This window comes from Pristiophorus japonicus, chromosome 3, assembly GCF_044704955.1.
Source record: "Pristiophorus japonicus isolate sPriJap1 chromosome 3, sPriJap1.hap1, whole genome shotgun sequence".
Lineage (NCBI taxonomy): Eukaryota > Metazoa > Chordata > Chondrichthyes > Pristiophoridae > Pristiophorus > Pristiophorus japonicus.
Genome location: NC_091979.1, coordinates 329,130,705 through 329,147,983, shown reverse-complemented (window position 1 = coordinate 329,147,983; position 17,279 = coordinate 329,130,705). Strand labels below are relative to the sequence as shown.

The window sequence follows — 17,279 nt, the reverse complement described above, 5'->3', positions numbered from 1 at the left end:
CTTCCCTTCTGCTGGTCCGACCTGGACTTCTTTTACCTGTGAATGAAAGCTGGGAATACATTTGGTTAAGCAATACAATAATTCAACATATTTTCTTCCATTTTATGAATGTCCATTTGTTTTGCAGTAAACGGTGCAGTAAAAGGTAGTTGTTGGGGACGTCCCATAACTATCTCATTCGGTGATGGGCCTATTGTTCTGTTCGTTGCAGATCGCATTATCATCAAGGCTAAGGGCAGCAGTTCTATCCATTTCAGTCCAGTGTCATTACACAGTTTTGCCAGCTTATTTTTAAGCATTCCATTATATCTTTCAACAAGTCTGGCTGATTGTGGATGATTACTGCAATGAAAATGTTGGTCGATCTGTAAGGATTTACACATTTCCTTTATAACAGTTCCCGTGAAATGTGACCCATTGTCACTGGAAAGCTTAGCTGGAATTCCGAAGTGCAGTATGATTTCTTTTAACAAAAATTTAGCAACAGTAGTGGCATCGGCCTTTTTACAAGGAAAGGCTTCAATCCATCTAGAGAACACATCTACAATAACTAATACATACTTAAATCCCATACACATAGGTAATTCAATAAAATCCATTTGTAAATGTACAAAAGGCCCCATTGGACTTGGGTGGGAGGCAGATTCTACTTTTCCCGTTTTACCTGGATTCACAATTTCCACAGATTTGTTTTGCAATTGCCAAAATACCTGGTGCATACCAAGTTGCCAAAATATAATCTGCCATCCCCCTTCTGTAGTATTTGTATTTATGGTTGGATTACAAAATGTCAAATATGGTAATAGTTTTTTTTTTAAATCGGACTTCTCATTTATGCCTATAGTGATTCATAGATCACAGAATGCAAAGTACTTGTTTTATAATTGTGTGCCCAACTTCTGGTTTAGAAGCTAAACATCCAAAACGCCAATCTTTTGCTCTGTAACTTCAATTTATGATACTGTCTCATAAATTAAAAAATTTTAAGCTTCAGCTCCTGACTCAGTAGTTGCATAATTTTATTAAAAAGGCTTCCAAACCCAAGATTTTTCTAATACAACCAAAATGTTTATCAAGGAGAATCACTTGAAATACCTCAAATTCCAATTCAAATATTTTACTGCCAATTTTTTAAATTTAAAAATCTCTTTACTGAGCTTAGAAGCTTTCTCGTTAAGGTTTTCCACAAAGGGCAATGGGAGCGTACTCCCCCAGCCTGCAGCCTCGAGAGACCACGCAGGCTTTTTAAAAAAAAATGCATCACAACTTCCCTTCTCTGTTCTTTATCTCATTCCTAGACTAAATTTATGTCTTTCAACCCAATGTAACCAATGATTGCGTGTTTTCTTTTTTTTTTGACAAGTGAGCGTGTCGAAATTTGAAAAAAAAAAATATGTATTTTTAAACCAACAGGATCACACTTTAAAAAATCTTTTGCTCAACAAACCTATCCTTTGTGCATTTCCTTGCTCCGTAACTTATCATCCGAATAAATCCACACCTGCGTTTCTAACTTAAAATGTAATACAATAAGGTTCACATTCTTAAACTTCCCACATACAGGACAACACTACGAAGGGTTTTTAAAAAAAACTTTACTCTGTTTGAAAAAGTGGGTGGAGCTAAAACAAACAGACAACTCCACATTTTCCCATGCAGGCTTTCATTCATTCCGCAGTCAAAATCACACATATACTCTCATTCAAAAACAGACATTCACAAAAGTCTCTCTTCATTCAATAAAGCTTATGTCTGGCCAGCTCTATTTTTGGATCCATATACATGATTGATTTACTTTCTCTGTTATTTTTACGTGGGCTCGAAGAATCAGAACCCAGGCCCTTTTTATTACTTACCTTCCCCTGGGTCTCTGTTTATAAGACACCCCTCTACATGTTGTTCTCTCTAAATTAAATGAACCATCGGGTGGAAATGGCCCATTTTCACCCTTAGTCCACTTTACCCAATTTTTTAGATGATCAATTGAAGACTGACCACAATTAAGATTTTTCACAGTTTCTGATTTCTCAATCCTTTCGGTCAACGCGTTCAATACGCCCACTTCTCCTGGCCGTCACTTGGCCTGAAAAGGCTCTTAATTCGGGCTCAGTCTGGGTGTGTGAGATATTTTGACACGAACCAACCGTAGTTGATCAATCAGTTACTGTTTCTTTTCTCAATCAATTTTTGTTTTTCCGAATCACAATTTTCCCATTTTGTTAATTACAATATCGCACAAAAGTACTGAACACAACAGTATAACAAGGACAATTAAGACAAACAACATCCACGCGGGTATACAAATCATAACCTTAAACTCTATCTAAACATATCGTCAATTCTCAGTCTGCGTTTTACGCCACTACAGACTGAGTCCTTAACTTATCTAAAATGGTCCTATCGCACAAGGTCCCTCAGGGACCTGTATTATCCTATTGCACAAGGATAATTCCTTTCTAGTCCTATCACACAAGGACTCTGATCCTATCGCACAAGGGTCATCGATTGACAGCGCTCTTTTACCTTAAACTATTGGCGATCTCCCTGGGCTGTTTTCACATCGGATATTTCAGGATCAGATCCCTTCTGCTTTCAAGCTGAGAAGGAAATGATTAAAAAATAACTTTGGCTCTTAAATGTTGAGTCTCGTAGATCGCAGTACCTTCACTGTGGACGACAGATTACATATGTGGTTCAACAGTAAAGAGACCCTTTGCGAGCAAAAGGCTCACCTTATTCTGGCCAGTTAAGCCCTTCACTGAAGAGGCACTATGTCTGCATCTGTTTACTCACAGAATAGAGGGTAAGTGATCTCTGTGGAACCTTCACGAAACTGTCGAAATCGCGACTCTCAATTTAACTATAAAAATGAAACTCCGACATAAGCAGCCAGGTAGATGTCCCTTTAATAGATTTTACTTGCTACAAGGAAAAACCTTGCTGAGACAAAGGCTCCGCAAAGGTTTCTAACAGTAATACAGAAACACGCTAGCTTTATACAGAAAACAGACAAAGAAGTATGGTTCCATCACGTATCAGTTCTGCCCTTGCGGTCAGCAAATACAGATAAGGAGTTCTTCAATCACTTAATTAACATGGTTCCTTGTTTCAGTTTCCTACTTATCTATACAGCCTTTATCTGGAACTTCTAAGCTTCATCATTGCAACAGTTACTACTTGGGAGTATAATCCTAAAACAAAAGGGGCGCTCTTTCTGTTAGGGAGGGTACGCTCAAGGTTCCCTTGCTCACACAGATGGCTCCCAAGCTTCTAAATTAATTGGCTATCAATCAAGGTTAATCGCTTCTCGGCCCAAAACATGCGTAGCTGACCTGACAGGGGAGTAGCCACCATGACCTCCGGGTGGTTCTCCCTGGATCAGGAAGGTATATGCTTGCTTTTTTGGAAACAGGAGGTGGGTGGGGTGCCTTGACCCATCCACCTCCATGGCACGAACCTGGTATTGCAGTACTTCCAGGAACGGTGCAGTGGCTCTAGGCCTTTTGGCTAAGAGCATTGGTGCAGAGTGATCCTTGAATGGGCCCAAGGTGACCTCTGGCGTTTGTGATTTGACAAAGAATTGGAACGATTGGCTATGAATTTCAAAAAAAAAAATCAATCAAGGTTAACATGTTTATGCAGAAACAGGCTGTTCTGCAGGGGCTTCTGGGAGAACTAAGACTCCATTTTGTTTTATTGCAAAAGAGTACATTTAACAGAAAATGTAACTTTAAAAGTAAATTTCCACAGACCCCAGCTATTTACAATATACATCAATGAATTAGATGAAGGAATTGAGTGTAATATCTCCAAGTTTGCAGATGACACTAAGCTGGGTGGCGGTGTGAGCTGTGAGGAGGATGCTAAGAGGCTGCAGGGTGACTTGGACAGGTTAGGTGAGTGGGCAAATGCATAGCAGATGCAGTATAATGTGGATTAATGTGAGGTTATCCACTTTGGTGGCAAAAACACGAAGGCAGAATATTATCTGAATGGCAGCAGATTAGGAAAAGGGGAGGTGCCATGGTACATCAGTCATTGAAAGTTGGCATGCAGGTACAGCAGGTGGTGAAGAAGGCAAATGGTATGTTGGCCTTCATAGCTAGGGGATTTGAGTATAGGAGTAGGGAGGTCTTACTGCAGTTGTACAGGGCCTTGGTGAGGCCTCACCTGGAATATTGTGTACAGTTTTGGTCTCCTAATCTGAGAAAGGACGTTCTTGCTATTGAGGGAGTGCAGCGAAGGTTCACCAGACTGATTCCTGGGATGGCAGGACTGACATGAGGAGAGACTGGATCGACTGGCCCTGGATTCAATTGAGTTTAGAAGGATGAGAGGGCATCTCATAGAAACATATAAAATTCTGACGGGACTGGACAGGTTAGATGCAGGAAGAATGTTCCCGATGTTGGGGAAGTCCAGAACCAAGGGACTCAGTCTAAGGATAAGGGGTAGGCCATTTAGGACCGAGATGAGGAGAAACTTCTTCACTCAGAGTTGTTAACCTGTGGCATTCTCTACCGCAGAGAGTAGTTGATGCCAGTTCATTGGATATATTCAAGAGGGAGTTCGATATGGCCCTTGCAGCTGAAGGGATCAAGGGGTATGGAGAGAACGCAAGAAAGGGGTACTGAGGTGAATGATCAGCCATGATCTCATTGAATGGTGGTGCAGACTCGAAGGGCTGAATGGCCTACTCCAGCACCTATTTTCTATGTTTCCCCCCATCAAAATAATAATTTGCTTATTTATTTTTCATACCAAAGTGGATAACCTCACATTTTCCCACATTATACTCCATCTGCCAAATGTTTGCCCACTCACTTAGCCTGTCTATATCCCTTTGCAGATTCATTGCGTCCTCGTCACAATGCTTTTCCATTTATCTTTGTATCATCAGCAAATTTGGCTACATTCCACTCAGTCCCTTCATCTAAGTCATTAATATAAATTGTAAATTGTTGAGGCCCCAGCACTGATCCTTGTGGCAACCCCCTTGTTAGTTTGCTAACCTGAAAATGACCCATTTATCCCGACTCTGTTTTCTGTTAGTTAGCCAATCCTCTACCCATGCTCGTATATTATCCCCAGCCGGTGAGCTCTGATCTTGAGCAGTATCCTTTTATGTGGCACCTTATCGAATGCCTTCTGGCAATCCAAATATACGACTTCTATTGGTTCCCCTTTATCCACCCTGTTCATTACATCTTCAAACAACTCTAGCAAATTCGTCAAACGTGACTCATAAAACCATACTGACTCTGCCTGACTAATAAGATTTTCTAAATGTCCTGCTACTACTTCCTGAATAATGAACTCCAGCATTTTACAATGACAGATGTTAGGCTAACTGTCTCTAGTTTCCTGCTTTCTGTCTGCCTCATTTCCTAAATAGGGATGTTACATTTGCGGTTTTCTAATTCGCTGGGACCTCTCCAGAATCCAGGAAATTTTGGTAAATTACAACCAATGGATCCACTTTCTCTGCAGCCACTTCTTTTAAGACCCTAGGATGCATGTCATCAGGTCCCGGGGACTTGTCCGCCTTTAGTCCCATTAGTTTGCCAGTACTTTTTTTTTTCTTGTGATTGTTTTTCAGTTTCACACGCACGCACGCACGCACACACACACCCCTTGGTTATCAGTTTTTGGGATGCTTTTAGTGTCTTCTACTGAGAAGACCGATACAAAATATTTGTTCAAAGTCTGCCATTTCCAAGTCTCATCCTTTAAGGGACCAATGTTTACTTTAGTTACACTCTTTTTACATCCCTGTAGAAGCTCTTGCTATCTGTTTTTATATTTCTTGCTAGTTTACTCTCAAACTATTTTCTTTCTCTTTAGTGTTTATACACATGTTCTGTGTGTGGACTAACCTGAGAGACACAAGGACACCCACACCATGGAGAAACCATGGGGATTTGGGGACTGTGGGGAGGGATTCAATTAACCGTCCCGGCTGGAAACTGGGGAAAGGCTGTTCACCTGCTCCCTCTGTTGGAAGGGATTCACTCAATTGTCCAGCATGCTGACATGCCAGCGAGCTCGCAATAGGGAGAGGCTGTTCATCTGCTCTGTGTGTGGGAAGGGATTCACCTGTTCATCCCAACTCACTGCACACCAGTTAGATCATGCTGATGAGAGACCATTTAAATACTCTGACTGTGGGAACAGCTTTACAACCTCTGAGGAACTGATTACACACCGGTGAGCTCACACTGACAAGACACCGTTCTGTTGCTTTCACTGCGGGAAAAGGTTCCGGCAGTCATTCTGCCTGGCTGAACACCAACGAGTTCACACCAAAGGCGAGTCCATTCAGATGCTCTCGTTGTGGGGAGAGGATTACCCAGTCATTGCAACTCGCTGAATACCAGTGAGTTCACACCAAGGAGAGACCATTCAACTGCTCCATGTATGAGAAGGGATTCACTCGTTCAGTCCACCTTTTGGCGCACAAACAAGTTCACACCGGGAAGAGGCCGTTCACCTGTTCCAGCTGTGGGAAGGGATTATTCATTCTTATTCATCCAACCTCACTGCACTAAATCACTCTCACTGGGGAGAGGCCGTTCACCTGCTGTGTGTGTGGGAAGAGATTCGCTCGATCATCTGACCTGCTGATACACCAGCGAGTTCACACTGACGAGAGACTGTTTAAATGTTCTGACTGTGGGAAGATCTTTTAAAAGAAGTGATGAGCTGTGGACACACCAGCGCACTCACACTGGGGAGAAACTGTTCACCTGCTCCGCGTGTGAGAGAGGATTTTCTGCTACATCCCAGCTACTTGAGACACCAGCGCGTTCACACCGGGGAGAGGCTGTTCACCTGCTCAGTGTGGGAAGGGATTCACTCGTTCATCCAGCCTGCTGAGACACCAGCGAGTTCACACAGTACTACCGAAGTTAGATTCTGCTGTTATTGCTGCTGATAATCACATCCAGGACTGAACCATGTTCACTCTGTTGAAGCATGTTTTTGTTGATAACTCCTATAACTGGGCTGGAGTTTAATATTCTGGATCAATGGGAAATAAATCATTTTTGCTTTCAACACATTGCTGTGGATTTTTGTCTTTCCCACCTGAGTGTTTAGCCTCACCTGGCTGGAGCTCAGAGAGGACAATCTGGGGGGAGGATCGTACAGCAGGAACAGAACTTCAGCCTGGACATGGTCCTTCAGGGCCACACTGAGAGGGCCAAACGGCACTTTGGTTTTTCTCATCTCTCTGCACTGACAGCAAAGTCGCCGTGCGGGTTAATCTTGAGGTGTGTAAGAAATGTGTGTCCCAGCCGCTCTTTTCCATGGTTCAGATCATGGATGGGCAATAAATGCTGGCCTTGCCAGCGACGCCTATATCTCATGAACAAATTTTTAAAAGTCAGCTTTGTTTCAAATACCGTGGAATATTTGTTTGCTCCAAGTTAAGAGGAGACTAATTGATGTCCTGTTACTGACAGTTCCATTTTTGGACCATTTCTCTAACTCTAGATTATTTCAGTTCTCGGACTTTTGGTTACTCTCATGGACGAGTCCCAGCTCCCCATACCTTCCAGATTGCCTCTCCTAGCCTTGGGAAGGTCTCGGTAATACATCCGGGATCACTAAACACACAACCCAGTCTGTTAATCAATTTCAGCTACTGTACTTAGCATGTGTCCCACAACATCTCTCTCCCTTTCGATGTGTGAATAGAGCATCACGCCTGCAAACCTGGTTTCAATTTAAATGCACTCAGCAAATGTATTGAACAGAAGATGAATAAGTAGACACACCAGCGAGTTCACGCTGGGGAGGGGCTGTTCACCTGCTCAGAGTGTGGGAGGAGATTCACTGCTTCATCCAGCCTGCTGAGACACCGGCGAGTTCACACATTTCGACCAAAGTTGGCTTCTGCTGTTCTTGCTGCTGATAATCACATCCAGGACTGAACCATGTTCATTCTGACAGTTGAGGTTTGTTTCTCAATGTTAATGACCCCTATAACTGTCTGGAGATTCATATTCTGGATCAATGCCAAATAAATCGGCTTTGTTTCAGACACTGTGTTGAGTATTTGATGTCTCCAAGATAAGAGGCGAGTAATTGATGTCCTGTTACCGACTGCCCCATTTTTGGGTCTTTTCTCCTTTCTCATTCTAAAATTATTTCAGCTCTCATGGACAAGTCCCAGCTCCCAATATCTTCCAGAGTGCCTGTCCTAGTCTTGGGATCAGGAATGTGTTGGTAACTCGTTCGGGATCACAAAACACAAAACCCAGTCTGTTATTCCCTTTCAGATGCTGGACTTGGTGTGTGCCCCACAACATCTCTCTCCCCTTCGTTCTGTGAATAGAGCATCACGCCTGCAAACCTGGGTTTCAATTTAAATGCACTCAGCAAATGTACTCAATGAAAGCCTGTAGGCCGATGAGATGCTGTTAAGCTAATGGTGAGCTGCTGTTCTGCATTTTGCCTGAATGGGAAATAACTGAAGATTTATCCCAGTGTAACCTTTGCTGTTATGAAATGTGTGTCTTTGAATGAGCCTTGTGTCCCTGCTCATGTCTGCTGCAATTGTGTAGAAAGGGGATGTGTCAAGAGATGGTGTTGTATGGAGATGTGAAACAAGGAAACGCTATCTGTGTATGGCAGTGACACAGCCCTGTGGTCACAATCAGAACAATGCACAGATAACCTTGTGGTTATGGTTTGAGCAGGGTCAGACCAGGAATGTAGCAAACAAGTTCAGTATAAATATCGCCAGTGTAGTCACAGCTTGTTAGACACACCTGGGGAGAGGAGAGCTCTGAATCCACTGCATTATCCCTGTTCTCCGGATCCGGTAACTATACTGTCTGTATTTTTGCAGTGCTGTTCATAATGTCAGTAAAAGACAATCTTGTGAGCTTGATTATCTGATGTCTGAAACCATAAGACTCCAATTCAAAGTCAACAAGTAAACACATCATAACCCAACAGCCCAGCTCTATACTCTGTCCACTTGTGGGGTTAGACAACCGACATTCTCCTGTGAATAAAAGAAAGATCACAACTCTAGGAACCTATAAACTTCATTTGGAAATACCTTTCAAATCCTGACAGGTACCAATTGTCAGTTTTCATTGCAGAGGCCATTTGAAGATGAGAGAGGGGGTGAGGGGATTGGAAAGTAGGGGTTGATTTAGGGGTTGGGTTGAGGGGTTGATTAGGGGTGGGGTTGAGGGGTTGATTAGGGGCGAAGGAGGGTTTGATTAGGGGTGAAGGAGGGGTTGGGGTGAGGGGTTGATTAGGGGTGAAGGAGGGGTTGGGGTGAGGGGTTGATTAGGGGTGAAGGAGGGTTTGATTAGGGGTGAAGGAGGGGTTGGGGTGAGGGGTTGATTAGGGGTGAAGGAGGGGTTGGGGTGAGGGGTTGATTAGGGGGGAGGGGTTAGGGTGAGGGGGTATTGGAGAGCAACAACAACTTGCATTTAGATAGCGCCTTTAACATATAAAACATCCCAAGGTGCTTCACCGTAACCTTATCAAACAAATTTGACTGAGCCACGAGGAAATATTGGGGAAGATGACCAAAACCTTATTCCAAAAGGTAGGTTTTCAGGAACATCTTAGAGGCGGACCGAATGGTAGAGAGGCGGAGAGGTTTAGGGAGGGAATTCCAGAGCTCGACAGCTGAAGGCACGGCCACCAATGGTGGAGCAATTAAAATCGGGGATATGCAAGAGCAGAATTGGAGGAGTGCAGATATCTGAGGGTGTAAGGTTGGAGGAATTTAGAGATAAGGAGAGGGGAGGCCATGGAAGATTTCTCTGGTGGGGGAAATCACACGGGGCCAAAATTTTTAAATTAGAGCTGGTCCATTCAGGAGTGAAATCAGGCAGCACTTCTTCACACATGGGTTGTAGAAATGTGGAACTCTCCCTCCAAAAGGCTGGGGGTCAATTGGAGCTTTCAAGACTGAGATGATAGATTTTTGTTGGGTTGAGGGGTTGTGGAATAAAGGCGGGTAAATGGAGTTAAGATACAGATTTGTCCGGACCGAATTGAATGGTGGAGCAGTCTTGAGGGGCTGAATGGCCACCTGCTGTTCCGAATGTTCTTGTGACACCCTGAGAAATGTCCCGGAGCAGTGAAAGCCCACTGGGCCCCAGCACATGCTCAGTGGAAAGCCCAGGTCAGGGGCAAAGCCACTCTGAAGCCGGTTTACTGCACCCTCTGTGCCCCTGGCACACGGAGATGGGATTTCAGCCTTGGTGTTACCCGTTTTATCGCTTACAGGCTGGAGAGAGGAATAGTTCAAGCTGACACAGCTGTGTGATGGGTTCAGTCTCGACTAGTATTGATGGCCAGAAATGTGCAAGAAGCAGTTTTTGACTAATATCGGTTCCCACAGAGTTGAGGAATTCATAGTTATAGTCTTTTAAAATTTGTTTACCGGATGCAGGCGTCACCGGCAAGGCCGGCATTTATTGCCCATCCCTAATTGCACTCGAGAAGGTGGTGAGCTGCCGCCTTGAACCGCTGCAGTCTGTGTGGTGAGGATACTCCCACAGTTCTGACTGTGTCGCAGCGGTTTGTTACAACTGAGTGACTTGTTTGGCCATTTCAGAGGGCAGTTAAGGGTCAACCACATTGCTGTGGGTCTGGAGTCACATATGGGCTGGACCAGATAAGCAGGGTAGGTTTCCTTCCCTAAAGGACATTAGTGAACCAGTTGGGTTTTTACGACAATCTGGTAGTTTCGTGCTCACCATTATTGATACTAGCTTTTTATTCCAGATTTTTTTTCCATGAACTGAATTTACCTGAATTTTAATTATTGGCAAGTAAAATCAAGGAAAACCCAAGGCTGTTTTATAAAAACATTAAGAGCAAGAGGATAACTAAAGAAAGAGTAGGGCTAATGGGGGACCTTAAAGGTAACCTGTGTGTGGAGGCGGAAGATGTGGATATGCTCTTAATGAATACTTTGTGTCTGCTTTCACAAAAGAGAGGGGCAATGCAGACATTGCAATCGGGGAGGAGGAGTGTGAAATATAGATGGCATAAACATAGTGAGAGGATGTATTAAGGGGTTTAGCAGCTTTGAAAGTGCATGCAACCCCAGGCCCGGATTAAATGTATCCCAGGCTGTAAAGATAAGCAAGACGGGAAATAGCAGAAGCTTTGACCATCATTTTCCAATGCTCTCTGACCACAGGTGTGGTGTTGGAGGATTGCTAACGTTGTACTATTGTTTAAAAAGGGAGAAAAGGATAGACCGAGTAATTACAGGCCAGTCAGCCTAACCTCTGTGGCGGAAAAATTCTGAGGGACAGGATAAATCTTCATTTAGAAAGACACAGATTAATCAAGGACAGTCAGCATGGATTTGTTAAGGAAAGGTCGGGTCTGGCCAACTTGATTGCCCTTTTTGAGGAGGTAACAAGGAAGGTTGGTGAGAGACGTGCGTTTTGTAGTGTATATGGATTTTAGCAAGGCTTTTGATAAGGTTCCAGATGGCAGACTGGTCATGAAAATAAAAGCCTGTGGGATCCAGGGCAAAGGGGCAAGTTGGATCCAAAATTGGCTGAGGCTGGAAGCAAAGGGTAATAGTCGATGGGTGTTTTATGACTGGAAGGCTGTTTCCAGTGAGGTTCCGCAAGGCTCCGTACTAGGTCCCTTGCTTTTTGTGGAATATATCAATGGTTTAGATTTGAATGTAGGGGTATGATTAAAAAGATTGCAGATGATACAAAAATTGGCTGTGTCGTTGATAATGAAGAAAGCTGCAGACTGCAGGAAGATATCAACGGTCTGGTCAGGTGGCAGAACAGTGGCAAATGGAACTGAATCTGGAGAAATGTGAGGAAATGCATTTGGGGAGTGCTAACAAGGCAAAGGGAATGCACAATAAATGGTAGGACACTGAGAATTGTAGAGGGACCTTGGAGTGCATGTCCACAGATCCCTGAAGGTAGCAGAACAGTAAATAAGGTGGTTAAGAAGGCATATGGGATACTTGCCTTTATTAGCTGAGCCACAGAATACAAGAGCAGGGAGTGTTATGCTTGAACTATATAAAACACGAGTTAGGTCATAGCTAGAGTACTGCGTGCCGTTCTGGTCACCACATTACAGGAAAGATGTGATTGCACTAGACGGTACAGAGGAGATTTATGAAGATGCTGCATGGACTGGAGAATTTTAGCTATGAAGAAAGATTGGATAGGCTGGGATTGTTTTCTTTGGAACAGATGAGGCTGAGGAGAGACCTAATTGAAGTGAATAAAATTATGAGGGACCTAGATAGGTACTTCCTATCCACTCTATTTCCCTTGGCAGATGAGTCAATAAGCAGGGGGCATAGATTTAAAGTGATTGGTAGAAGGTTCAGAGGGGATTTGAAGAGAAATGTTTTCACCCAGAGGGTGGTGGGGCTCTGGAACCCACTACCTGAAAGGCTGTTAGAGGCAGAAACCCTCATAGCATTTAAAAAGTACTTGGACATGCACCTACAAGCTGCGGACCAAGAGCTGGAGAGCTCTGTCGGCCAGCACAGACACGATGGGCTGAATGGCATCCTCCTGTGCTGTAAATTTCTATGGTTTTGATGAAATCCCCAAGCTGAACTCGGGTCTCTAGATTATGACACCAGGCCTCTGAATTACTGTCCAGTAACATATGCACTGTGCTACCATACCTGTCTGCAGGTCATGCATCCCAACTGGTCCATACCAGCGTTTATACTCCTCCTGCTCCTCTTCATCCAAACAGATCAGCATATCCTCCTATTCCTTTTTCCCTTGTGTACTTATCGAGCTTCCCCTAAAATGCAGCTATTCTATTCGTCTGAACCACGCCCTGTGGTAGTGAATTCCACATTCGAACCAGTCTTTGGGAAAATAATTCCTATTGGATTTACTGCTGACTCTTATATTTATGGCCTCTAGTTTTGGACCCCCCACAAGTGGAAATATCTTCTCCATGTCCAACCTATCGAACGCTTTCATAATTTTAAAGACCTCTATCAGGTCCAGGGAAAAGAGACCCAGCCTGTTCAGTCTTTCCTGATAAGTATATCTACTCAGTTCTGGCATCATCCTTGTGTATCTTTTTTGCACCCTATCCAGTGCCTCAATATCCTTTGATAACCTGGAGACCAGAACTGTTCACAGTGCTCTGTGTGGTCTAACCAAGGTTCACTAGAAGTTTAACATAACGTCTCTGCTTTTCAATTCTATCCCTCTAGAAATGAACCCCAGTGCTTGGATTGCTTTTTTATGGCTTTATTCACCTGCTCATCGGAAGTCTGAGTACACCCGGTGTGCCCACTCTGAATCTGGTTTGCTGCACTCCCGACGTACAGAAGTGGACTTTCAAAAGAAGGCAGGAATTTCCTCGCATTTGAAAGGCATTTAGAAATAATACCAATGTTCTCAGAGTTGGGACCTTTCTCTGTTCTCGGGGAGTTCGATATCAGACTTTGTCCTTTGATTAGTGCTGGGACCACAACTGTTTACAATATACATAGATGACCTGGAAGAGGGGACAGAGTGTAGTGCAACAAAATTTGCAGATGACACTAAGATTAGTGGGAAAGCGGGTTGTGTAGAGGACACAGGCTGCAAAGAGATTTAGATAGGTTAAGCAAATGGGTTAAGGTTTGGCAGATGGAATACAATGTCGGAAAGTGTGAGGTCATCCACCTTGGGGGAAAAAACAGTAAAAGGGAATATTATTTGAATGGGGAGAAATTACAACATGCTGCGGTGCAGAGGGACCTGGGGGTCCTTGTGCATGAATCCCAAAAAGTTAGTTTTCAGGTGCAGCAGGTAATCAGGAAGGTGAATGGAATGTTGGCCTTCATTGCGAGAGGGATGGAGTACAAAAGCAGGGAGGTCCTGCTGCAACTGTACAGGGTATTGGTGAGGCCGCATCTGGAGTACTGCGTACAGTTTTGGTCACCTTACTTAAGGAAGGATATACTAGCTTTGGAGGGGGTACAGAGACGATTCACTGGGCTGATTCCGGAGATGAGGGGGTTACCTTATGATGATAGATTGAGTAGACTGGGTCTTTACTCGTTGGAGTTCAGAAGGATGAGGGGTGATCTTATAGAAACATTTAAAATAATGAAAGGGATAGACAAGATAGAGGCAGAGAGGTTGTTTCCACTGGTCGGGGAGACTAGAACTAGGGGGCACAGCCTCAAAATACGGAGGAGCCAATTTAAACCCGAGTTGAGAAGGAATTTCTTCTCCCAGAGGGTTGTGAATTTGTGGAATTCTCTGCCCAAGGAAGCAGTTGAGGCTAGCTCATTGAATGTATTCAAGTCACAGATAGATCGATTTTTAACCAATAAGGGAATTAAGGGTTATGGAGAGCGGGCGGGTAAGTGGAGCTGAGTCCACGGCCAGATCAGCCATGATCTTATTGAATGGCGGAGCAGGCTCGAGGGGCTCGATGGCCTACTCCTGTTCCTAATTCTTATGTTCTTATGTTGATTATTGGGCCGTGATCATCTTTGAAAGAGCTGTCCCGCGCATGCTCAGCTCTCCTGTTCAAGATCAGCTTTAAAACTTTCAGCCAATCAGGGCGATCCGGGCTCAGCCTCGCCCACGGGGAGGGCGCAAGCCCCACCCCTCGCGCACTCCGATTGGTTGAAGGGCCTCCTGCCCCGCTCCTGCTCTTCCTATTGGCCCGGAGCCGCCGTCAATCACCCGGGCAGTGGCGAACTGCGGCAGGCAGTCAAGCGGCGGAGGTTTCCGCATCGATCATTCTGGAAGTTCCGCTCCGTCCGTCCTGCCTGCCTGGGTGGGTGAGTGAGGGAGGGGGGCCTCACCCCCTCTCCAGCCGCCCCCCAGATCCCGGGCCTCACCCCCTCTCTAGCCGCCCCCCCAGACCCCGGGCCTCACCCCCTCTCCAGCCGCCCCCCTGACCCCGGGCCTCACCCCCGTCCCCCAGCCGCCCCCCAGACCCCGGGCCTCACCCCCGCCCCCAGCCGCCCCCCTGACCCCGGGCCTCACCCCCTCTCCAGCCGCCCCCCAGACCCCGGGCCTCACCCCCGGACCCCGGGCCTCACCCCTGCCCCCAGCCGCCCCCCAGACCCCGGGCCTCACCCCCTCTCCAGCCGCCCCCCCAGACCCCGGGCCTCACCCCCGGACCCCGGGCCTCACCCCCAGCCGCCCCCCAGACCCCGGGCCTCACCCCCGCCCCCAGCTGCCCCCCAGACCCCGGGCCTCACCCCCGCTCCCAGCTCTCCCATCCCGCCGGAAACAATTCCGCTCTGCACTCGGGCCGGGGGACGATTCAAACTGCGGCACTTCCGCCTCCCCCGACAGCAGCGCCCGAGGCCGGAGCTGGAACTGCAGCAAATCCCACTGAGCCGCCAATCAGATGGTGTCTGACCACCTTTGGCCGAGGGAGGGTCGGTGGACGGTGTCTGACCACCTTTGGCCGAGGGAGGGTCGGTGGACGGTGTCTGACCACCTTTGGCCGAGGGAGGGTCGGTGGACGGTGTCTGGGCACCTTTGGCCGAGGGAGGGTTGGTGGACAGTGTCTGACCACCTTTGGCCGAGGGAGGGTTGGTGGACGATGTCTGAGCACCTTTGGTTTAGTAATTAGCCGAGTGCCTACTGTTGGTGCTTCTAATAAACACAACCACAAATATTTTGAAAGATTTTAATAAATCAATGCAAAGTTTTGGATGAATCTGATAATCTAACTAGTGGCAAACAGTGATACCAGCTGCAATTACAGAGCATCCATCACCACAGCTCAAATCTGAGCAAAAGATCATTTGTGAACTGAGTGAGGTTTACAGACCCCGCTCTGTGTGGGACTAACTGCATTGCTCGCCGAAAGAGCTGGCGCAGACTCGATGGGCCGAATGGCCTCCTACTGAGCTGTAATATTCTCGGATTCTTTACAGACGCTCCCTGCTCATCAACATTTCTCCATTTACAGAAGCTCCCGGGTTAATGGCCGCCGTCTTGGGAGGCTCAGGGGGCAGCCTTTCCCTGGGCCAGGAACCAGGAGCAGAGAATGTGTTGAATTTCTATCCTGGACTCTCAGTGAGGGCTTTTGTAAACTGCTGTTCCAGGCTGAGAGAGAAGTGGGGCAGCATTTACACCCAGCAAGCTCTCGCCCAACATCAGCGAGTTCACAAGTGACTGCAGGGGTTGGATTCTGCTGATACTAATAACCCCTGTAACTGGGCTGGAGTTTACAATTCTGCATGTATCACTGATTGACTTACCGGGTTTGAGAACCGCTGTCTGATCTTCCCCCTAATTGAGGGTTGTCAAAGGACAATTAGGGAGCCAGAAGGAAATATTCTTGTGGAGGCAGAGGGCATGATTGAGGTTCTAAACGAGTACCTTGTTTCTGTCTTCACTGGAGGAGAAGATGCTGCCAATGTAGCAGTAAAGGAGGAGATTGTCTCGCTATTGCTTAGAATAAAAGTAGATAAAGAGGAGGCACTTAAAAGGTTGGCAGGCCTCAAAGTAAAAGAGACAGCCAGATGGATGGGATGCATCCTCGGTTACTGAGGGAAGTAAGGGTTGAAATAGCAGGGACTCTGGCCACAATCTTCCAATCCTCCTTGGATATGGGGGTGATGCCAGTGGACTGGAGGATTGCAAGAATTATACCCGTTTTATTTTTTTTAAATGGATACGGATAAACTGGGCAACCACAGGCCAGTCAGATCAACGAGAGGTGGGTCAGGAGGCAGGAGGAGATTATGGACGCAGGGGATAGTTGTACCCCCGTGGGTGGGTTTAAGAGCTTTATAAACACCTGGTGTAGGTCTGAGGTCCCGAATAAGTTTTATAAACACCTGCCCCGCGTTACGGGCCCAGTCAGTGGCCACCATCTTAGGCAGGGAGGGGCTCACGGTGCATGCGCAGTACTGTGGGCAGGAACAAAGAGTGGGCGGGGCCTCGGGGTCTCTGTCAGTCTGATTGGACCACATGCTTCTCCCCATATTAGTGGTCCCTGAAAGGGAGCCTTGTGCTGATTCTTGTCTGGTGACCCTGGGCCAGCCCGGTACCTCACCCTATTGGTCCATCAAAAAAGTCCTAGTGACCAGGAGGGAACATCATCAGCTCACTGATTTTATTCTCACTGCACAGCGGGTACAGAACTGAACCCAACCATAGTCGAGAGGGAGAAGACTGGGAGTGGATGATAAAATGATGGAGATGGTGCAATGAGTTTGGATTTCAACACAGGGAGGAGAGAGAATGTGTGGGATGGGGATTTACAGCTTTGGGGGAACAAGAGAATGTTCCATGGAAAGTGGAGTTGAGGTC

At 46.0% G+C, this 17,279-nt stretch overlaps 1 pseudogene; it reads left to right on the top strand.

The window, feature by feature from the left end:
* The window catches only part of LOC139256457 (zinc finger protein 850-like), an 80,773-nt pseudogene that overhangs the window by 13,652 nt on the left and 49,842 nt on the right, over nucleotides 1-17,279 (top strand).